The 16,758-nt window shown below is 45.5% G+C and overlaps 1 protein-coding gene across 1 annotated transcript in view; it reads left to right on the top strand.

Moving 5' to 3' along the window:
• Window positions 1–16,758, top strand: part of Myo16 (myosin XVI) — a 319,471-nt gene that overhangs the window by 265,830 nt on the left and 36,883 nt on the right. The gene's annotated exons all lie outside the window — the stretch shown is intronic.

Genomic DNA, 16,758 nt, shown 5'->3' with positions numbered 1-16,758 from the left:
TAAAATGAAAATATCTTCTTAATGTTCTATCTTTTGGAGAGGAAATGAGGCATCTCTCCTATCCCAGGAAGAAGTATAACAACCAGACCCCCACATCCCCACATCCCACTGAGGACAGAGGCACCAGGTACCTGAACCTCTTCAGATAAGAGCAGAGTGGGGAGACATCTTACCCCGGGGCAAGCCCAGAGACTGGCAGCAAGAGCTGGACCCAGGGCATCGTGTTCTGTGCACTCTGTCGACTTTCTCTTTCTTCAGGGAAGAATGCAGAAATATGTTAGCTTCCCTGGTTTGAGGAAAGCAGGATCTTAGATAGTAAAATTGGGAAAACCTGGAAAGCAATATGAAAAAAATAGAGCATCGCTAAGGACCCCTGACAAAAGGAAGAGTAACCACTCACCAGCTACGCCTCAATGTGGCTGAATATTTGTTTAACAATTTTTTCTTAATTATAGGCTGCTAATAAATGAAATTATACTTGTGAGGAGCAGCAAAATGCTGGAATTCTACAAGTCATATTCTATCATGAAAACCAAAATGGGCCCTAAAAAGAAAGCATTAAGTGATGTCAGAAATTGCTATTTGGTGCTAGAAATAAGAGTTTATCAGAGTCCCATCAAATGAGCCTTCCTGCGGGTCAGAACAGGGTGGACTCTTCTAGATTCCTCTGTGTTAAAAGTAGTGAAGTCCATGCAAGTCTAGACAGAGCTTTTTACTTAGAAACCTGGAGGGTGGGGCTGAAGAGATGGCTCAACAGTTAAGAGCACTTGCTGTTCTTCCAGGGGATGTGGGTTCTGATTCAGCACCCTGCATCAGGCAGCTCACAGCAAGCAGACTGTAACTCCATTTCTAAGGGATCTGAAGCTGTCTTCTGGCTTCCACAAGCCCCCACACACAGGTGCACAGATGCACATGTATGAATAGATAAATAATGAAATAAATCTTAGAAGAAGTAGGAGAAGGGGAAGAAGAAGAAGAAGAAGAAGAAGAAGAAGAAGAAGAAGAAGAAGAAGAAGAAGAAGAAGAAGAAGAAGAAGAAGAAGAAGAAAGAGGCAGTCTCTGTCTCATAGGTGCAGACAGTGGGATGTCAGCAGGCCTGCAGACATATCCTTCCCCAGTTGACATCAATGAACACTACAAATGAAGCATATAGTGTATCTCTGTTCCTACATTGAGTTTTCATAAAATACATTCTAACCTGAAAAGAAAATTCTTTAAATCATTTATGACCACTGCTGTAATGCCAGAAATCTCAGTGCCACAAGCCCAGGCCCTCTCTGCCCGGATGTAGGAGTTCCCAACAGCTCACTGGAGAATGAGAGAATCCTCCCAGGCCTTCGAGGGAAATGGGTATACAGGTTTGTGTGATATGTTCTCATGAGATAGAGCAGGCTGATCTCTGGAAATGTGAAAGGGGTTGTGGATAAGACGAGGAGGGGAGGGATTTAATGCCCCTGCCGTGCACTGGAGCAGCTTACCTGATTATTAAGGCTTACAGGGTTTCATCCTTAGCAGAGTAAATCCACTTTCTATTGAAGGGTCTGCAAGCTTTATTCACAGTGTACCCAGGGATTGCTTCCTTCTGCACTCTCAGCTGTCTTCTCTGGTCTCTTTAGGTAGAAAGGCATTTTTATACCTGAAATCACCTGGGTGTTGATTCATCTAGTGTGTGGCTAATTCGCCCACACAGCAGGCAACAGTAGAGGCTCAGATTCATTCCTGGATAGCCATGAAAGGTGGAGATAGGTCTGCACCTTCTGCAGCATAGTTCACAGTGTTTCTCTTGCTTTTGGACATGATGACCTGGAGGGCGTTAAATGGTCAGTAAATTTCTCATCACGGGTATTTTGAGTACAGATGTGTTGTACAATAGTGAGTGAGGAGTCGTGTACAGAGGTGAGGTTCTCTGGTGTATAATTCTATCCCATGACTATTCTAGAGACTTCTGTGTAGGATTTCACGAGTAACAGTGTTCATTAAAACAGTTGGCTTTCTTTGTTTTTAAGACAGAATCTCAATATGTAGCCTAAACTGACCTACAACTTGTAGCAGTCCACCTGCCTTGGCATCCAAAGTGCTGGCATTATAGGCATGAGTCACCTTGCCAGGATTTGGATTTTTCTTGTAAGCTAAAGAATCATGTAGATTCTAATAGTACAGAATGAAGAATTGGGAGAAAAATAGGCACAGGCATGTGCCTGAAAAGAGTAGCAGTGCCAGGGTAACAGCAGTGGGGGCTCCAGGCACTATCTAACTCTATCCTAAGGTACCCACTACAAATGTGCCCATATTACAGGTGGGAAAACTGAGGACTGGAGAAATTATAAGCTTGCTTGGAGTCCCTTTGCTCATGGGAGACAAAGCCTGACAGGAGGACAGCGGGTCTGTATAGAACAGCTCTTTCCTTGATTCTTGCACAGTGCTGCCCGTGAAAAGATCAGGGGTAGGGGTTAAATACACATTTTATCACTGCAGTGCAACAAGGGACCGTGATAAAGCTTGGGGCGAGAAAACTCACAAATGCCCAGCATGCACTTTTCAAGTTACAGGTAGAAAGGGACTTACACCATTTGGCCCTTGAGGTGAAAATGATTAGACAACTATCTGCCTTTGCCATGCAAGAGTTAGTTTCAGCTAATTAATGTATGTTTTTCGTCTGATTGTTTGACCATTGCCGTGGTGATCATCTCTAGTTGCTTCCTTTGAAAACTCGAGACTTTATTCAAATGGCAAACGAGGCTCAGCCAGGCCACTAGGCGGCACCATTGCTCTGAGTGGTAGTTGAGGCCTTGCACGCTTGACTTAGTGAGGCTTCAACCACTGGAAAGAGTCAGGAAGATGGGATGTCCATGGAAATACAGCACATTGTGGAAGTCTGGGGGGCAGGGGGTGAGTGGAAGGGAGCCAGGCAGAACTAAGATGAGTCTGATTCATGAACTATTCCTTTAAAAAAAAATACACTTATTTCATTATTTTCTGCCCCCATGAATCTACCTAAGATGACTATATAGCATATCTTGCATACAGTAGGTGGGTTGAATCTTTATTTGATGGAAAATCTGCCTTAAGTAGAGCAGATGAAATGCACAGAGACATAAATATAGATACATAGATATTTCCTGGAGCTTTCACTTTCACTTAAAGTTAGTTTAATCCAAGTGGAAATGACTGTTAATGTGAAACATTCTATTTGATTACATAAACATTCCAGGTAAGAATATTTTGAGTTTGGAAGTCTGCTTTATATTGAAGTTTTACAGAAGAGTGCTTTTATTTCAGAATGTTGTTTGTTTTAGATGGACTTTAAAGTTTGTCTGTAGACAATTTTGAATGAACCAAAGAGGATGAGTTAGAGAAATCACTCTGTGCCTGTGCTGTTTGTCTCTCTTCTGCCCACACCACTCCCCGTCATACATGCCAGGGGCAAATCTTTGTTAATATTTATAAAGATCTCATATACGTGTTCTTCAAGGGGAAAGGCACATTCTTAAGTCCCTTTACCTCAGGCAGCCATCCCTGCATCACATCTGCACTAGTAAGGATGCCCACTGCCCACAGCAGTGGAATCCGGGGTTCGCTGATCATTGCATAGACACTGCAGTGCCTGAGGCTTCTGTGCCACCAGAACACACCCCAGCAAGATCCTCCGTTCAGTTTTGATGATGCTCACTGGAACAAATAGATGGCATACACAACCCTTCTATTATAGGGAAAGATATATATTTCTAAATATTACATCTAAACATGCTAAATGTGAAAGACTAAAAGTTCAGAAAGAATCCCATCTCATCTTATGCTCCAAGATAAAGGCAGCAGCATCCTAGGTCAATATTTTATGAGGCTTCAATGCTGCTGTGCTAGGTACAGTGCAAGCACCAGGACATTGTTGAGCAGCAAGAAGCCCTCCTGACTTAGCAGCAGGAATCTGTGCCTTCTCACTCAAGCTCCCTGTTTGCAAACGCCTGTTCTCTTGCTGATGGTGTTTGAAGCTAAAACTACAACATTATCCTCATTTAATCTCCGATATATTCAGACAAGAAACCAGTCTGCTGTACGCAAATCTTGACCTCAAATAATAGGAGGCATAGCTTAGGCTTCTTGCCTGTGGGCAGATCTTGTGTTGTGGTCCACATCTGCTCAGTTTCCCCTCTGCTCCAGATGCCATCCTCTGTGATAATGCACTTGAGTCTGTGCATGACCCTGGGTGCAGGCCAAAAGGTAGCCCTAAGGCATGCGGATATTGTCATGGCTGTAGACAGAACCAGCACATGGCCGGTTGCTATATGAGTCTCCTCGCTGACCTGCAACCATCTATAGCCTCCCCAAACAAAGAAGGTTACCTAAGGAGCATAAAACATTCCCTTGCATTCTGGAACCAATTCAGATCAACATTAAATTGTCCTCCAGGTCCAAATGAGGATGTCTTTTGGAGGAACCAGACTGGCATCCCCAGAGAAGACTGGTGTCTCCACTTATGACAAAGTGCACACCAGGCCTTTGCTCAAGAGCAACTGGATAAAAGTTCTTCTCTCACCAGACCTGTGACCCTCCCCAAGTCATTGACTCTGGTGTACCATGGCTCTCTGGCAGATGGGATTTTTTTTACTTAATTTCTTGGCTCCTCTGCATCAAGCAAAAGATCTGTGTGGGAGAAGAAATGTTCTTTGGCTTTTAATAAATTGATCAGTAGTCAAATTTACTCATGCAAAGGGCAGAGCTCTTTGTCCTCTGTAATATTTGGGAAAACATTTTAAATGCCTACTTGCTTGTTGTAGTTTGACATGTATCTCATAAAAAATACCGTAATTTCCATCTCCAAATAGCCAATAATTTGTATAAGCAAATTGTACAGCGAGGCTTGTGTGGACAGACATACAGTCAGGCTTGTACAGACAGACTTATAGAATGAATCCCATTATAGTCACCCAATAACTCAAACTATAAGTGCAGGGCTTGCTACTGGAAATTCAAAACAATAAATGACCAAACCTCATTTTGCCTATGCCTTCTCCCAGGCTGTGTGGGAGTCCCACGTCAGTGAGAGAAATCCCAGTAAAGGAACAAATCTCTAACATGAGGCCCTAAAGTACTTGGAACCCATAACTGAGTCCCAAGTGTCCCTAGAACCCCCCTGGCTTCTTTGTGTGCACCTTGTTTGTGTGTGTCGGGGGAGGGCTTCACAAATGTCTTCTGTCAGAGAATAACAGTGACCTGGGAGAGATGAATGTAGCCTTGGATGTAAGGGAAAATGGGAAGGACAGAAGACAGTTCTCTGCTGGGACCCAGAGAGATGTCAGGTCTCTGTCTGGAAGCTACTTCTCTGCTTCCTGATGCGGTTCTGGTTCAATCATTTCTTCTCTCTACCCCTTAGAAGCCAGGCTTGATCATTAAAAACTAGGCAACTCCTGCAACAGAGCGCAAAGCCCCAAAGGATGGAGAGGCAATGCGGTGGTGGTGGTCAAGCTGGTGTGAGCAGACCCTCACTGTGTGAAGTGATGGCGTTCATCCATAGCATAGCAGCTGCTGTTGACCTGGGCTCTCTCCCACTGGTCAGAGTGCTGACTCCTCTTCTTTGTGAGGGAGAGAGGCAGGTGTTGCCTCCCTGTTTACTGAGGAGCAAGCTGAGGCTCTCAGGATTAAGAGATTTCCCCCATAATCACAAAAATCTGACATCTTATAGTCAGGAGTCAAACACATAGCTCCTTTCTCCCAAACCCTGTTATTCTATTTTTAGTCTCTGAAAACAATTAACATTAAAATAATGATACAGAGACCCTCTATGAGAAAGAAATTCCCTTCTGAAGCTAAACACAAACTCATTACCGGGAACAGATGTGTCGAGCTGCGGATAAAACCTACTGCCTTTTTGTCAGCATTCCCAGAAGACATCCAGGAGCATGTTCATGGCTGGGAGAATGTTCTAGAATGTGGTTCTTGTTCTATATGCAGCCCTGTCCCCAAAGGCCACCACATTGCAATAGAGCCCTGCATGGAAGATAGGGCCAGAACTGTCCATGAGATTCCACAATACCCTGTCCCCATTCTCTGAATCTTGGGTCTCTCCAGCATTCTGACTGGAGACTGTCACTGTTTCAGAGAGAAGTGTATGGATGTCAAGTTGACGAGGGATGAACCTGTTGCGTTTAATTTGGGTTGCTCATGAAAGCCTGGGCCTCAGTAAGGCATGCATTTGGGGATGCTTGTGAGGGCATTTCCAAAGAGGTAACTGAGAGGAAGAGCTTCCTTGACTGTAGTCATCACCATCCCACAGGCTGGGGTTCTGGATTAAGTGAAAGGAGAACAGATCTGAGAGTCAGCCTTCTCCTCTGGGGAGCTTTCTAATAAGTGCAAATGTAAGAAAGCATCCTCCTGTCTTGACAGGCAGGAGCTATCCCCACCACCATGTCTTTCCGGCTGTAATGGACTATATACCCTGGACTGTGAAGTCGACATAAACTTCCCCTCCCTTAAGTGGCTTCTTGATAGGTATTTGGTCACAACAAAGAAAGAAAAACTAACACAGGAGCTGAGTTCTTACTACCAAAAGCAAGCCACATTGAAGCCACAGGCATGCCCACCAAGAATCTGGCAGAGAAAGCAATCAACTCCTGGTAGGGATGAGGACATAGGATGCCATCTCACAAGTAGATGTCAGACATCTAAGCAGGACCCCCAGAAATCAGATGAGCAGCAATCCAGCCCTCAATATGTGCTGGGCTGGATGGTAAAGACAATGTAGGAAATGGACAGTGACCTTCAGCAGCCACTTGACAAGGACAGGAGAAAGATGCCCCCAAAGCTCCCATATCTTCTGCAGCACTATTCTAGAAGGGGGATGGGACTTCACTGTTCACTAAATATTGTGGACACAGAGATGAAGTTACCACTGAGAGCGAAGTGAGAAATGAGACTGAACTGAGAGCTAACCAGAGACCTGTCATTTGTTGAGAAAATGTTAAAGCCACCCCACTCCTAATAATGGCAGTTCCAGTTTCTCTTGCCACTTCATGATTCTGTGACACCTTGGAAAAAAACCAAGCAGAAGGTTACACAATTAAATATTTAGTTCCGTGTGATACGAAATTTAGCTTTGAGTTGAGTGAATTATCTAGGAAAGCTGCTTTCTCATATCATCTGTAAACCTACAGTAGCTAGCATGTCTGCCAGTCCAGGGCCATGCACCTGGCATAAATAGGGCATCAGCTTTTCAGATGAGACAAATACAACCAAGAGGCCATTAGGCTTGGAATGCACTGTCAGCATAAGAGCCTGGTACCTAAAACTGGAACTAGCACAGGGTTTTGCGGAGGTGGGCTGCCTTTCATAACCAGCAAAAATTTTTTTCATACTGTCTACCTGTGAAAGCAAACAGCTATTGTGTATGGTATACGTCTACTCAGGATTATAAATTAAAGTGCCACTGGGGGCTCACAGGAGAAGTCTGGTGCTCCATTCTGCAAGCCACTTGGCAATTCCTAAGCAAGAGGCGGGTGGTGGAAAGGCCTCCCTAATGATCTGCACCTCAGTGTTGCTGCAGAACACATGACCCAGTGTTTCATTCCTCTGTTAAGAAATAGCCAGAAATAATGTGCAGGATAAGATACCACCACACAGAAGGGCTGGGATATGGCTTAGCAGTTAAATTGTTGGCTGGGCATGTGTGAGGATGTCCTGGCTAGTCTTATGTCACCTTGACACAAACTAGAGTCATCTGAAAGGAGGGGACCTCAGTTGAAAAAATGTCTCCATAAGATCCAGCTGTAGGACAGTTTCTTAATTAGTGATCAATGGGGGAAAACCAAGCCCATGGTAGGTGATGCCATCCCTGGGCTGGTGGTCCTAGGTTCTATAAGAAAGCAGGCTGAGCAAGCAATGAGGAGCAAGCCTTTGCATCAGCTCCAGCCTCCAGAATCCTGCCCTGCTTGCATTCCTGTCCTGACTTCCCTTGATGATAAACAGCAATGCTAAAGTGTAAGCCAAATAAACCCTTTCCTTTCCCCAACTTGCCTTTTGGTAATGATGTTTCATTGTGCCAATGGAAACCCTAATTAAGAAAGACGGGGGCCAGAATTCTTATCCCCACTAGTTCAAATACGTGTCTAGCAGGTATGGTGGCCCATTCGTAACTTCAGCTTCCAAAGGCAGACATGGCGAAACCTAGAGTAAACTGGCTAGAATATTAGCACACCAATGATCTCTGCCCTTCAGTGTGAGACCCTGAGTCAATTAATGTGGTGTAAGAATGACCAACGACGATTTCCAACATCAACCTAGGGCCTCCAGATGAAGAGTCACATACATGCAAACATGAACACACACACACACACACACACACACACACACACACACACACACACACACACACACACCACAATTGAAAAGAGACAACAAAACACATTTTACCCTAAAGAGAGCCTGATGCCAAGCTCTCACTCCACTAAAATTTTGGGAGACAGAACTGATTTATAATTACTTTCCAGTGTAATTACCTACCTGTGCCTGACTGTAATCATTTATGCAAGTGGCCTAGAAAATTTCACAGTCTCAGAGCTGACCATACTCAATATCATATTTTTCAGGGGCTTTAGAGCTATAACCCTAGAGTGGATCACACTTCCCTCCCTCTGCTATGCCAAATTCCCTTGGGCCCTAGTTGTGATATCCTGGCTCCTCTTTGAAATCATCAGCTTGCTTATTCATATCCTTTACTGTGTTAGTATGAATTATGGTAAGAGGACATAAGATAGTAGGTTTCACTTTCCTCCCTACATGCTGCTTACATCCAGACAGGGAGTGGGGCTGGCAGCAGACACACCGCTGATTCACAACATAGCCCTAACTATACCATGGCATCTGAGAACCTACACTTTACCAAAGTCCCTTAAAAACAAAACCAAAAGAGCTTTTTCATATTCCAAACCATGGCTTGTGATTAACCACAATGCTCCAGAGAAATGTCCACACATGGGTGTGTTTCAAAGGACACCGTGTGAATCGGGGAGTTGAATGTTATCACTTTCCCTCTTTGTGGAAGGAAGTGAGTGAGTACAAAACTTGGCCTGGCGATGGGTGGAAGCCAAGGCCAAGCAAGCTGATCTGAGAATTAGGTATCTGGGCATGTTAATTACAGATCTCATTCCTGTAACAAGACACATGACAAGAAACATCTTCAGGGAGAAGGGTTCATCTTGGCTACATCATGGTGGGAAGACACAGTGGCGTGGCAGCTCAGAGCTGTAGCATTAGGAATGTGAGACTGCTTGGTGACATGTCTGGGGTTGAAACAGAGGCAGCCAGACAGGGGCCAAAAGTGGGACTTGACTATAACCCTCAGATCCCAACTCCCAACATCCCACTCCATCCAGCAAGGCTCCATCATCGTCTCCGCCTTCCTAACTGGACCACCACCTGAGGTCAGTTGTCCACACAGGAGCCTGTGGAAACAGAAGCCAGTATTGTAGCTGCATGCCATTTATAGAGTCATATCTATGTGGTATAATTATTCTTCCCAGCTTTAGTTTTCAGGTATCATCTCCTGCTATGCAGTATAAGCTGGGTCTAACTGGGGACGCAGGACATACATGCAACTCACCTGATTGAGCAGCTCGCCAAACTCCTGACAGTTTGCACATCTGTCTGGGAAGTAACCCATGCCCAGCTGCAGATACTATAGGGAAAAACAGCATCTTCTATAATTTGGGGGTTTTATGAGAATTGACTTTGTTTCTTAGTATTTCGCTACCTTTGTGTGTGTCTAGTAATGGAGTCCACCTCAACTTTTAATAGATAAACCACCTTCTATTCTATGGAAATGTTACCCTCGGTTGCTGATCCATAAAGATTCCAGCTCACTTTCCGTTCCCAGAACACTGTTGCCCTGACTCCTTGCCACATCCATCTGCAACACTTGACCTCATCCCTAACAGAGATCTGCCCAGATCGAGTACGTGCCACACCAGAACAGAAAGCCCCAATTAGTGGCATTAATTTCATTACCATCCTTACTGCTTGATGGGGGTTCTCCACCATTCTCTTATCCAGGTTGAAGTCATTACTCTAATTTAGGGGAGGGAAGGGTGATGGGGGAGGCTTTATGCTTTGTATATGGTGTTGGGGGGTCATCAAACCGTCTGTTTAATCAGATGATCATCAGAAAGCATGGCAACCGACCCATCTAGGAATCAGTGCTGTTTCCATGTCTGTGTGATTAAAATCATCTTAGGAGCCTTCAGTGACAACTTTGGAAAACACATTTCATTTAACAGATAATGAAATTATTCTTCCATGTGGCCTCAGGACACGTAGCTCCTTCCAGGACTTAGTGTATCGTAGGTTCACTTCAGGCAAAATAATAATAAAGTAGCTGTCATACTCGGTGTATGACATTTGCCTCAAGACTTTAAATAGACTGAGAGAAATTGTTAGGAGGGACAAGACTGATTTGTTTATTCAAAATATACTTGTAGGTCTTTGGTTCCAAAGCACTGTCTAAACTGCATGGAATCAGTTTTTATTTTTCTCTCTTTTTCCGTGTGTGTGGGAGGGAGGGATACACGTGCCCACATGTGCCAGAGGTCAACACGGAGTATCTTCCCCCATTCCTCGCTACTTATTTTTTTGAGTCGGGGGCTCACACTGGAACTCATTGGCCTCTGAGCACTGGAGCTAAAGGTACATACTGCCACAGCCCGCTGTTTACATGGGTGCTGGTTATTTGAACTAGAGGCTTTATGTTTACACACCAGCACTTCACCCACTGGTCATCTCCCAAACTCCAGGGGCATGGATTTTTCGAATAAAATGTGCACCTTCCTTGTAAATGGGGATGCTGGAGAAACCCCCACATCACATGGGGATGGCGAATGGGTTTCACGTAAGACATTCGGCTTCATCCTAGTGAAATGACACGTTTCCACTCAGAGTACTCTCTTTCTTTCCATGTTAAGCGCTCATCCAGACTTTGTGAATTAATTCCCTAGTTCACACATAACCACACATGGTTCAATGGGTGGGAGCAGAGTCTCCTAGAGGGGCAAGAGAAAAAGGGGCAGGATGGGAGACTATTTGTCCTCTGATGGAAGCCAGAGTAGGACTCACACTGGAAGGACTTATAAAGAGACTATGTAGCGTGCTTTGAAGCCAACATCAGGCCACGGAGAAAGGACAAATTTGTTTTACTTGCTGTTTTATTTTATTTTATTTTATTTTTGCACTTAGTCTCACTGTGTAGCCTCTATCTCATAGAGGTCCACTTGCCTATGCCTCCTGTGCTGGAATTAAAGATGTATACCCATGCCAGGAGAGCTTTCTCATTCTCTCTGAGTCTAGTTATTTATGGAAAATAAAGTAGCTTATACAGGTTTCTGAATTTGGGAGTACTTGTGTATATCTAAAGTCGTATCTTGGGGATGGGACTTAGCATAAACCTGAAATCCATGTATTTGTTATGTATAAAAGATACACATAACAAGAGGGTATTTTACATGGTATTTTATAACATTGTGCATGAATCCATGCTATGTAAACTTTCACTTTGGGTGTGTCAACACTCAGAAACCCTGGCTTCTAGTTTGGGAGGCTCAGGTATATATCAGGTGATTTCTCTTTAGATTGATCACAGTTGACTCCCTGAGGTGCCTTGTGGGAAGGGAAATCCCAGCACCCACTGACCATTGGGGATCTCGTCAGATAGCTCTGGGCGAAATGTGAGCCCACAGATGATTCAGTAGTCACCTTCATCTCCAATGCTTGTCCTCTGGGTGACAGATGTCCTTTCTGTGGCAATCACTGCCGTGGGTTGAGGGAAGTGTAGACCCATGAACCCACACCCTGGAGACTCAAGGAATCACCTGGGCCTGCCTGTCAACAACCATTGATGCGTCTAAGCCACAGCCACCGAGGCTGTAAGAGAAAGCAGCCTCCAAAGCCTGGTGGGATCTTTAATCCCACTTGCAATCCCCAGAGGTTTCCCATTTATTATCTGAACCCTTAGAGCTGATGCTGTGCAGTGCAGACAGCTGGCACTCATCATAGCCCTGGCTCCATTAAAACACTGGGCCCCCATGCCAGGTGTCCTGTGCTTTGGTGATCTGTCACCAGGTGTGGGCTAGCTCTGCTTGTGTCCATGCAGCAGGAGCTCGGTGTTTGAGATCTGTTCTGGTGGACCTGGCCTGTGCCTTCTCGTCATATTTGATGTGGGCACGGCAGCAATGAGTTCTGAACAAGGCATTTGAGAAGACTGCAACACACGGCTTTTCTAGATTTTGTTGTCATCATTTTTGGCTTTTACTTTTTTCGCTCTGCTGGTTCTGCCTATGTCCCTTTTGCCAAGTAATTGGCATTCCCAGCTTTCCATCTAGACCACATGTTACATACAGAAGGCTGAGGACTTTATCCTCTCCCTTGCCATCCCTGTCAAGTGAACAAAACTGTTTGCCTGAAGGAATGTCAGCCACTATACTGCCACTGTGCACTGTCTCAGGGCTTCTGATCCACACCCCACCCAGTACTCGGGAGATAAGAGCTCAGCAGCAATATAAGAGATCTCATAGCCTGGTAGATCAGGCACAGTGATAGGTTCAAGCCGGGTGGTTTTGGGTTCAAGGATTCCCCCTTTTATGGCAGAGACTGAATAAACAGAGCGGTGGTGGGGGAGGATCCAGTTAAATTTAAAAGAAAATTGGCAGGACTTAATTTTCTGTGCATTTTCTGGGTCTGAGAGCCCTGTTTACACTGACAGTCACTCCCCAGCTTTGCCATCCCTACATTCTTCCTGGCTGGGCACATATGGCGTTGGATACCAGTCTGCTGCCTCTGTTGGTGTTTTCTACTGTAAAGCATCTCCCCACGCTTGGCAGAGAAGGGGTTATGAGTTATGAGTGGGGACAAGCAAGCATTCCCCATACACCCAACTCTACCCTCTGGCAAGGTACTGCTGGAGAGGTGAGCATGCTGGAAGAGTCATCTTCTCAAGAGCAGGAGCATCATGGGGTAGAGTTGCTCTAGAGTGTGTGTGTGTGTGTACAAATGCATTGTTGTTGTTTATTGAAAATGTTTTCATACTATATATTCTGATCACTTTTTCCCTCCTCCGGCACCTCCCAGATCACCTCTACCTTCCCAACTCTATGCCCTTTCTTGCTCTTCTTTAAAAATGCAAATATAAGAATCACATACACAAGAACAGACACCAAAATATTCAAACAAAGGATTCATTAGACAAAATACACTCACACACATCCACATCCCCAAATAAAGCAAAATGAATGAGACACTCTGCCAAAACACCGTTGCGTTTGTTTTTGTGTGGGCCAGCTTTCCTATCTAGACTTTAGAACTGGGACAGTTGGGAACCAATCAGCTTTGTCCATACTGACCAGTCCCAGGGGCCGCAGGGTTGTGCTTTTGGTTTCTGAAAGAATATATCCTCACAGAGGTATAGCCAGTAGACACAGGATGGATTGGCCCAGCTGCAACAGAGATGGGGTGCCTGGAAACTCCCTGATGTTGGGTCCCTAAATGCCCCCATCACCAGCATTGCTGAAACGCCTTTCTACACATTTCCACCGTGGTCACACGTGCTCATGGTAGACTGGAATTATGCCAGGCAGAGCAGACTCTGCCTTTCCCCTATACATGCTTCTCCTTCAGAGATGCCCTGCCTCTCTTTCCTGAGTCTCTCCAACTGGGAGATCTCCCTGTCAGAGCTTCCGGTAAACTGCTGTGTCTATTGAACTCTTTCCGCTAATGCTCACCTTTCTGAAAGACCATGAGGCAAAAGCTTGGGCTGTGCCAGCATGAGAAAGAAAGTTCTGTACAGCTCATGGGCCGCAGAGTGTGAGGATTGGGACTGAGAGCTGAACCTCTATTTGTTGGGTTTTTGGTTCATTTGTGTATTGCCATATGGGGACTGAACCCAGGGCCTTGCTCATGTCAGACAAGTGCTGCACCACTGAGCCCATGAGTCCTTATTGTGACTCATGGTTCTGCACAGTGATGGAAGAATTCTAAATGCACGATGCCTAAAGGAGATTGCCCCATACAACATGGGCTACAGTTAGCCTGATATAACCCACTGCCAATTTCAGGTCAATGCAGGTCTATCCAAGTCTTAGCACACTGAACTGGTAACAGATTCCTGAAACCTAAAGCAAGAGCTTGCAAGGGTTTAGGTGGGGGGATGCCAGGCCCTCCCTCCACATTTTTAGTTTTCCTTAATGCCAAGTAGGAGAAGGCAAGTGCTATGCTTTTCCAGAGTGGCCTAGTGTCCTTTGCCCAGAGGGATTTTCCTGCAGTGTTGCCCGAGAGTCATAGCCAGCAAGAGTGATGAGTGTGAACCGCATCCTCACATACTTTCTGCCTCACAAAGCACCCTTGGCATTAAGTCCACTAGACTGCTCCAGCTTGTTTCTCTCCAGTGTTACCAAAACTCTGATCCCAGCTCATATGATTCCAAAACATGAGCTGAGGTTATCTCAGGTTAAGAAGGTAACTAGCAGAGAATTTTTTTAAAAAAGGAAAGAAACCTCATTGCTCTTAAAAGAAACACCCCATTGTTTGTTGGGTGCCCATTTTTCTTGGCAGAACTGGGATTTTGGGTAACTCAGCTCATTGCCTTGCCTGGTCCAGCCCCACCCCTTGCCAACTCCAGTCCTTCCCTAATCCTAGCCTACTCATTCCTCTCTCTAAGTTCAACTCAGGCAGCCCACTCTGCCTTCTTCCACTGCACTGGCTCTTAAAAATCTCCCTACCCCACACACTGGGAGAAATCCTCCTTGCCTAGGGCTTCATAAAAAATATTCCGGCTCCAAAGATTGCTGCTCAGTTTAATCCTTGGGTGTCTGGAAGTCCCTCCAAGGTCACCATGCAGATCCATGGTCGTCCAGCATTGGCTCCTTCTCTGGACTCCTCCCTATGGAGGGTGCTCAGTGGCCTGCCTGCTGCTGCCCCAGCCAGGAGGCATGGTGTGTGCACTTCCCCCTACTGCCCAGCCCTCCTGCAGGGCACCAGTCTAAACCCTTACAGCTTTTCTATTTATAGCCTCACCTCAGAGCTCAGGAGCTTTTGCCAGGTGAATATCTATCAAGCTCCTCTCTTCCTCAGCTCTTACACAAGGCATTCGAAGGAAGCCAGGCCTGAGATGCAGCCTGACACTGCAGACCTCCATCCTGAAAACTATCGCAGATCGGGCTTCCATCCCTTGACACAACCAGTTCTGTCTCTCCAGCCCCTCCCATTCTTTCTGCCGCCCCTGCAGAGGTGCCAGGGTGCTCTCCCCTCTACACCCATTGATACACTAGCCTGAACTTGCCCACCCTCCAGATTCCCCTGTGGATCTAGAGCAAATGCTTTGGGGTGCTCTTCTGCAAGCCTCTGACCACCCACTATGTTTTTAAAGGTTATTTATTTTACATCCTGACTGCAGTTCCCCCCCCCTCCTCTCCTCCCAGTCCCTCCCAAACCTTCTCTCTGTGCCCCTCCCCAATCCTCTCCTCCATTTCTATTCAGAAAAAGGCAGACCTCCTATGGATGTCATCAAAACCTGCAGTAAGACTAGGCACTTTCCCAGGTAATAAGGCTGGGCAAGGCAACCAATATGAGGAAAGGGGTTCCAAAAGCCAGCAAGAGTCAGAGATAGCCCCTGTTCCCACTGTCAGGAGACCCACAAAAAGACAAAGCTACACAGCTGCGCAGGGCCTAGGTCAGTCCCATGCAGACTTCCTGGCTGTGAGATCATTTGAGCCCGGATTAGTTGATTCTGTGGGTTTTCTTGTGGTATCCTTGATCCTTCTGACTCCTAAAATCCCTCCTCCCTCTCTTCAACAGGATTCCCTGAGGTTGTGGGTGTCTGCATCTGTTTCCATTGATTGCTGGTGACAGTTGGTCTAGGCACTAATCTATGAGCATAGAATATTGTTAGGAATCATTACATTGACATTTTTTCTCATGTCATGTGTGGTTCTATCCTAGGTCTCTAGGCCACCCAGTCTCTGGGTCCTGGTGCTTCAGAAGTGTCAGGGATGGGCTTACTTTTCTGGCATGGATTTTAGGCTAGACTGGTCATTGGTTGACCATTTCCTCAATCTCTAGGCCACTTATCCCAGCACATCTCATAGGCAGGACAGACTGTAGGTCAAAGGTTATGTGGCTGGGTTGGTGTCCCAAATCCCTCCACTGGAAGTCTTGCCTGGTGACAGGAGATGACCATTTCAGGCTACAAATCTCCTATTGCTTGGAGTCTAGGCTGGGATCATCTTTTAGATTCCCAGGAGTTTCCCTTGCACCAGGTTTTTACCTGACCCCAAAATGCTTCCCCTTTCCAGTTATCTCTTTCAGTTCTCTCCCCCTCCACACCACCCGGACCTGATGCTTCATGTTCCCATCCCCACCCACCCCAGTGCACACACAAAAATCTCTTCTATTTCCCCTTACCAAGGAGATCCAAGCATCCCCCATTTGAGCTCTCCTTCTTACCTAGCCTCTCTGGGCCTGTGCATTGTAGCGTGGTTATTCTTTACAGCTAATATTCAGTTATAAGTGAGTACATACCATGTTTGTCTTTCTGGGTCTGGATTATCACACTCAGGATGATTTTTTTTTCTAGTTCCATCCATTTGCCTGCAAATTTCATGATGTCATTGTTTTATTAACAGCTAAGTAAATATTCTATTGTGTAAATGTACCCCATTTTCTTTATCCACTCCTCAGTTGAGGGACATCTAGAATGTTTCTAGGTTCTGGCTATTACGAATGCAGATG

This window comes from Cricetulus griseus, assembly GCF_003668045.3.
Source record: "Cricetulus griseus strain 17A/GY chromosome 1 unlocalized genomic scaffold, alternate assembly CriGri-PICRH-1.0 chr1_1, whole genome shotgun sequence".
Taxonomy (NCBI): domain Eukaryota; kingdom Metazoa; phylum Chordata; class Mammalia; order Rodentia; family Cricetidae; genus Cricetulus; species Cricetulus griseus.
This window is presented reverse-complemented; position numbering and strand designations above follow the sequence as displayed.